Source organism: Salvelinus namaycush, unplaced genomic scaffold (genome assembly GCF_016432855.1).
Source record: "Salvelinus namaycush isolate Seneca unplaced genomic scaffold, SaNama_1.0 Scaffold17, whole genome shotgun sequence".
Lineage (NCBI taxonomy): Eukaryota > Metazoa > Chordata > Actinopteri > Salmoniformes > Salmonidae > Salvelinus > Salvelinus namaycush.
In genome coordinates, this window is record NW_024058452.1 from 20114 (window position 1) to 28248 (window position 8135).

Below are 8135 nucleotides of genomic sequence, written 5' to 3' on the forward strand. Positions count from 1 at the left end.
GGTTCTGAATCCTGGGTCCTACTTTATGGTTCTGAATCCTGGGTCCTACTTTATGGTTCTGAATCCTGGGTTCTACTTTATGGTTCTGAATCCTGGCTCGTACTTTATGGTTCTGAATCCTGGGTCCTACTTTATGGTTCTGAATCCTGGGTCCTACTTTATGGTTCTGAATCCTGGATCCTACTTTATGGTTCTGAATCCTGGGTCATCAACCAAGACATGGAAAATAAATAAACTCCTTTGCCACATCAGGCTACAGAATCATGTTCAACATCAAAAGTACAGATTGTGTCACAAATGCAACATGACAAACACTCAGAGATCTGAATCAATAGGGGTCTCTATACAGATCTGAATCAATAGGAGTCTCTATACAGATCTGAATCAATAGGGGTCTCTATACAGATCTGAATCAATAGGAGTCTCTATAGAGATCTGAATCAATAGGGGTCTCTATACAGATCTGAATCAATAGGGGTCTCTATACAGATCTGAATCAATAGGGGTCTCTATACAGATCTGAATCAATAGGGGTCTCTACACAGATCTGAATCAATAGGGGTCTCTATACAGATCTGAATCAATAGGGGTTACTATACAGATCTGAATCAATAGGGGTCACTATACAGATCTGAATCAATAGGGATCTCTATACAGATCTGAATCAATAGGGGTCTCTACACAGATCTGAATCAATAGGGGTCTCTATACAGATCTGAATCAATAGGGGTTACTATACAGATCTGAATCAATAGGGGTCACTATACAGATCTGAATCAATAGGGATCTCTATACAGATCTGAATCAATAGGAGTCTCTACACAGATCTGAATCAACAAGGTTCTATATACAGATCTGAATCAATAGGGGTCTCTATACAGATCTGAATCAATGGGGATCTCTATAGAGATCTGAATCAATAGGGGTCTCTACACAGATCTGAATCAATAGGGGTCTCTACACAGGTCTGCATCAATAGGGGTCTCTACACAGATCTGAATCAACAAGGTTCTCTATACAGATCTGAATCAATAGGGGTCTCTATACAGATCTGAATCAATAGGGGTCTCTATACAGATCTGAATCAATAGGGGTCTCTATACAGATCTGAATCAATAGGGGTTACTATACAGATCTGAATCAATAGGGGTCTCTACACAGATCTGAATCAATAGGGATCTCTATACAGATCTGAATCAATAGGGGTCTCTATACAGATCTGAATCAATAGGGGTCTCTATACAGATCTGAATCAATAGGGGTCACTATACAGATCTGAATCAATAGGGGTCTCTACGCAGATCTGAATCATTAGGAGTCTCTATACAGATCTGAATCAATAGGGGTCTCTATACAGATCTGAATCAATAGGGGTCTCTATACAGATCTGAATCAATAGGGATCTCTGTACAGATCTGAATCAATAGGGATCTCTATACAGATCTGAATCAATAGGAGTCTCTACACAGATCTGAATCAACAAGGTTCTATATACAGATCTGAATCAATAGGGGTCTCTATACAGATCTGAATCAATGGGGATCTCTATAGAGATCTGAATCAATAGGGGTCTCTACACAGATCTGAATCAATAGGGGTCTCTACACAGGTCTGCATCAATAGGGGTCTCTACACAGATCTGAATCAACAAGGTTCTCTATACAGATCTGAATCAATAGGGGTCTCTATACAGATCTGAATCAATAGGGGTCTCTATACAGATCTGAATCAATAGGGGTCTCTATACAGATCTGAATCAATAGGGGTCACTATACAGATCTGAATCAATAGGGGTCTCTACACAGATCTGAATCAATAGGGATCTCTATACAGATCTGAATCAATAGGGGTCTCTATACAGATCTGAATCAATAGGGGTCTCTATACAGATCTGAATCAATAGGGGTCACTATACAGATCTGAATCAATAGGGGTCTCTAAACAGATCTGAATCAATAGGGGTCTCTATACAGATCTGAATCAATAGGGGTCTCTATACAGATCTGAATCAATAGGGGTCTCTATACAGATCTGAATCAATAGGGATCTCTGTACAGATCTGAATCAATAGGGATCTCTATACAGATCTGAATCAATAGGGGTCTCTATACAGATCTGAATCAATAGGGGTCTCTACACAGATCTGAATCAACAGGGGTCTCTAAACAGATCTGAATCAATAGGGGTCTCTATACAGATCTGAATCAATAGGGGTCTCTATACAGATCTGAATCAATAGGGGTCTCTATACAGATCTGAATCAATAAATGTACTAAAATGGGATTAATATTAAAATGTCAACTTCCAAATGGTACCACAAAGATGGTTGGAGGACCACACATCAGAATGTTGACTTGAATGGGAATATACAGTTGAAGTTTACATACACCTGAGCCAAATACATTTAAACTCAGTTTTCACAATTCCTGACATTTAATCCTGGTAAAAATTCCCTGTTTTAGGTCAGTTAGGATCACCACTCTATTTTAAGAATGTGAAATGTCAGAATAATAGTAGAGAGAATTATTTATTTCAGGTTTCATTCATTTCATCACATTCCCAGTGGGTCAGAAGTTTACATACACTAAATTAGTATTTGGTAGCATTGCTTTTAAATTGTTTAACTTGGGTCAAACGTTGCGGATAGCTTCCCACAATAAGTTGGGTGAATTTTGGCCCATTCCTCCTGACAGAGCTGGTGTAACTGAGTCAGGTTTGTAAGCCTCCTTGCTAGCACACGCTTTTTCTGTTCTGCCCACAAATTTTCTATGGGATTGAGGTCAGGGCTATGTGATGGCAACGCCAATCCCTTGACTTTGTTGTCCTTAAGCCATTTTGCCACAACTTTGGAAGTATGCTTGGGGTCATTGTCCATTTGGAAGACCCATTTGCGACCAAGCTTTAACTTCCTGACTGATGTGTTGAGATGTTGCTTCAATATATCCACATAATTTTCCTGCCTCATGATGCTATCTATTTTGTGAAGTGCACCAGTCCCTCCTGCAGCAAAGCACCCCCACAACATGATGCTGCCACCCCTGTGCTTCACGGTTGGGGTGGTGTTCTTCGGCTTGAAAGCCTCCCCCTTTTTCCTCCGAACATAACGATGGTCATTATGACCAAGCAGTTCTATTTTTGTTTCATCAGACCAAAGGACATTTCTCCAAAAAGTATAATCTTTGTCCCCATGTGCATTTGCAAACCGTAGTCTGACTTTTTTATGGCGGTTTTGGAGCAGTGGCTTCTTCCTTGCTGAGCGGCTTTTTATGTCATGTCGATATAGAACTCGTTTTACTGTGAATATAGATACTTTTGTACCTGTTTCTTCCAGCATCTTCACAAAAACTTTGCTGTTGCTCAGGGATTGATTTGCGCTTTTCGCACAGTAAGTGTCTCCTTCCTGAGCGGTATGACGGCTGCGATGTCGCATGGTGTTTATACTTGCGTACTATTGTTTGTACAGATGAACGTGGTACCTTCAGGCTTTGGAAATTGCTCGCAAGGATGAACCAGACTTGTGGAGGTCTTGGCTGATTTCTTTTGATTTGCCCATGATGTCAAGCAAAGAGGCACTGAGTTTGAAGGTAGGCCTTGAAATACATCCACAGGTACACCTCCAATTGACTCAAATTATGTAAATTAGCCTATCAAAAGCTTCTAAAGCATTGACATTATTTTCTGTACTTTTCAAAGCTGTTTAAAGGCACAGTCAACTTAGTGTATTTAAACTTCTGACCCACTGGAATTGTGATACAGTGAATTATAATTGAAATAATCTGTCTGTAAACAATTGTTGGAAAAATGACTTGTGTCATGCACAAAGTAGATGTCCTAACCGACTTACCAAAACTATAGTTTGTTAAGAAGAAATTTGTGGAGTGGTTGAAAAACGAGTTTAATGACTCCAACCTAAGTGTATGTAAACTTCCAACTTCAACTGTATGTTGTTTTATATTATACTGTCAAACCTCCATAGGGAACCTATTGAAATGATAGAAACATAGATAATAGAATAGACATGACCATTTAAATTGACATTCAAGAGTGGAAGGACCGGATGTCATCTTTGTGGTAGTAATTACAAGTTAACATTTCAATTTAAAGGTCAATGTTGTACCATTGGGGACCGAGTGGCGCAGCAGTCTAAGGGACTGCTGTTACGCACGCCTCTGTGAAGAGGGATCGCAACACCCTGCTACAACTCAACTCCCCGTGAAGTGAAAGAGGTATGAACTGTAGGTGCGAGAAAGGACGACAAAAGGCAGAATTGACCGCTTACTAGGATTTATTTCCTTACACGGTAATATGGGGTTAAGGGGCTGGACGGAACCAAAGCAAAGAAAGTAAATGTCAAAGCCTCCCCCTCTCCTATCTAACCTGCCTACCCACTATTTACCTAACTTAGCACCACCTGGTGCCCTAACCAAAATACAGGGGGTGGTCCGCCCAGGTCTTACCTAGTGTGCCTAGACAGTGAATATACTATGGGTATATGTATGCCCGCGGGCCTCTTGCCTAAGCACTCCCTAGGTGCCTTCCCCTTCCCCCCTGGGAACAAATGAAACAGAATATCAAACAATCCACTTCACAACAAACTGAAAAAAAAGTCAGGCTATTAAAGAAGCTTTGACAAAGCAACAAACAGAGAACATATTAAAGCTGCTACCAACAACAACCAACACATTACATACCACACTTTCTGTTAAACAACCAACACTATATCACAATCAAATTCTCCAGCAATGATCTCAGCCTGCCTATGACCTCAGCCTCTCTCTATGATCTCAGCCTCTCTCTATGATCTCAGCCTCTCTCTATGATCTCAGCCTCTCTCTATGATCTCAGCCTCTCTCTATCATCTCAGCCTCTCTCTATCATCTCAGCCTCTCTCTATCATCTCAGCCTCTCTCTATCATCTCAGCCTCTCTCTATCATCTCAGCCTCTCTCTATCATCTCAGCCTCTCTCTATCATCTCAGCCTCTCTCTATCATCTCAGCCTCTCTCTATCATCTCAGCCTCTCTCTATCATCTCAGCCTCTCTCTATCATCTCAGCCTCTCTCTCTCCTGAACAACAGAACACTGGCTTTTATATAGCTTCAGGAGTCTAATAGGATACAGCTGCGTCTTGACGAGGGGGCGGGGTCAGCTCCAATTAGTCATGGAGTCGACCAATCAGCTGGTTGGGGAGAATTCAGGAAGCCATCTCCTGAAACACAAACACTCAAATACAAACAACAACACAAACTGGGGAGCGTAACAACTGCATCTCAGTGCAAGAGGCATCTTTATAGTACCTGGTTTGAATCCAGGCTGTGTCACATCTGGCTGTGATTGGGAGTCCCATAGCGCGGCGCACAATTGGCCCAGTGTGGTCCGGGTTAGGGGAGGGTTTGGCCGGGGTAGGCTGTCATTGTAAATGAGCATTTGTTCTTAACTGTCTTGCCTGGTTAAATGAACATGAAGCCAGATAAAACTGCAGATGTCTAAAGGGTCCATTCTATTTCTATGATCGTCATGACAACCACCTGTAGTCAAGAACATGTTGTGTCTCAACCGATAGCTGGCACAACATTAAAACCTCAGATGGTATGAAATAGGGTCTAAGCTATGTTATGAGAATATATAAAAAATCTGGTTTTAAAATGTCAATATTTTTTTCAGAAACATTTAAATAAATGATAAAATAATTGGACAACACTTCGTGAGCTTGTAGCCCTTTCCTGCAGTTAAACGACCTGGTGGCCTCAAGAGTGAAATGTTAGTAATATTTTTCATAAATTCATAAATAATCAACAGTCGTTGATGTTAATACTGAAAACCTGGTGTTTCTATCACAAACAGATGTGTTATATTTCAGTCTTCTGTGATGTACAGTACCGTTCAAAAGTTTGGACACACCTTCTCATTCCAGGGTTTTCATTATTTTTACTATTTTCTAGACTGTGGAATAATAGTGAAGACATCAAAACTATGAAATAACACATATGGAATCACGTAGTAAGCAAAAAAGTGTTAAACTAATCAAAGTATATTTTAATCTGTCCTTTGGTCTGATGAGTCCAAAATGTGAGATATTTGGTTCCAACTGCCATGTCTTTGTGAGAAGCAGAGTAGGTGAACGGATGATCTCTGCATGTGTGGTTTCAACCGTGAAGCATGGAGGAGGAGGTGTGATGTTGTGGGGGGTGCTTTGCTGGTGACACTGTCTGTGATTTATTTAGAATTCAAGGCACACTTAACCAGCATGGCTACCACAGCATTCTGCAGCGATATGCCATCCCATCTGGTTTGCGATTAGTGGGAATATAATTTGTTTTTCAACAGGACAATGACCCAACACAACTCCAGACTGTGTAAAGGCTATTTGACCAAGAATGAGAGTGATGGTGCTGCATCAGATGACCTGGCCTCCACAATCACCCGGCCTCAACCCAATTGAGATGGTTTGGGAGGAGTTGGAACGCAGAGTTAAGGAAAAGCTACCAACAAGTGCTCAGAATATGTGAGAACTCCTTCAAGACTGTTGGAAAAGTATTCCAGGTGAAGCTGGTTGAGAGATTGCCAAGCTGTCATCAAGGCAAATAGTGGCTACTTTGAAGAATCTCAAGTATAAAATATATGATTGATTGATTTGTTTAACACTTTTTTGGTTACTACATGACTCCATATGTGTTATTTCATAGTTTCTTGTAGAAAATAGTAAAAATGAAAAAAAAAAAACTTGAATGAGCAGGTGTGTCCAAATGTTGTACTGTTAATGTATTTAAAGTATAATATTGGGATGCAAACTCATAATTGAATACATTTAAACACTACATGTATATCTGACATAGTACAGGTGTCTTATTTTTTAAAGCCCATAACCATGTGTGTGAGGTGTATAATTTTGTTTCTCTTTTAAAGTGATGAAGACATGGATGTCTCATGGTTTGGTGGGGGATGCAGTGGGTCAACTTTGAGCACCTTTATCTCCTGAATGTTTTGGCATTAAGGTCCAAAATGTGACTTTCTGACCACTTCTTCCATCGGCAAACATTTATGGAAAGTTGTGTTTCAATCAAAAGGGATGCTGTCACAAAGTGGTTGAATTGAAATGGATTTACCTCCTTTTGAGACCGCACCTAAGCTGACTTGACTGTCATCTATTCAGTTGTCTGTCTCCCTCACGTTGTCTGTGCCGTGACAAGCCTTAATGCATATGCATGGTTTTTAAATGCTCAATATGACAGGTTAATAGAATATGTTTATATTTAAACCCACTTGACTGACTGGACCTGAATTGTTCTACCACATAGTTTGTAGTGTCAAACTCAAGAAGACTCAAGTTGTAATCGCTGCCAAAGGTGCTTCAACAAATTACTGAGTAAAAGGTCTGAATAATTATGAATATGCAATACTTAAGTTTTTTTTTTAAATATACATTTGCACACATAAAATGAAGTTTTTGCTTTGCAAGTATGGGTTATTGTGTGTAGATTGATGAGGGAAAAATCACAATTTAATAAATTTTATAATAAGGCTGTAACATGACAAAATGTGTAAAAAGTCAAGGGGTCTGAATACTTTCTGAATGCACTGTATATCAGTATATTAGACTCTCTCTCTCTCTGCAGTGATGTTGTTTTCATCACTTCTGGTTTAACACTGACATCAAGTGGTGAATGTCCAAACTGCACCCCTGTTAAGATAAAAAGAGAGAGATTGGGGGAAAGAGCAGAGACAGCAGATAGCAGAAAGAGAGGGAGAGAGAGCAAAAAGAGAGCAGAGAGAGAGAGGAGAGAGTGCAGAAAGAGAGCAGAGGGAGAGAGAGCAAAAAGAGAGCAGAGAGAGAGAGGAGAGAGTGCAGAAAGAGAGCAGAGAGAGAGAGAGAGAGAGTGCAGAGAGAGCAGAAAGAGAGCAAAGTGAAGAGAGAGCAGAAATAGCAGAGAGAGACTGCAGAGAGATAGCAGAGAGAGAGAATAGAGCAGAGAGAGCAGAGGGAGAGAGAGAACAGAGAGAGAAGACAGCGCAGAGAGAGAGATAGCAGAGAGAGAGCAGAGCAGAGAGAGAGCAGAGCAGAGAGAGAGAGAAGAGAGCAGGCTGAGAGAGTGTGTCTAGAATCTCCCTCTCTGATGATGACATCACAGGGTTCTC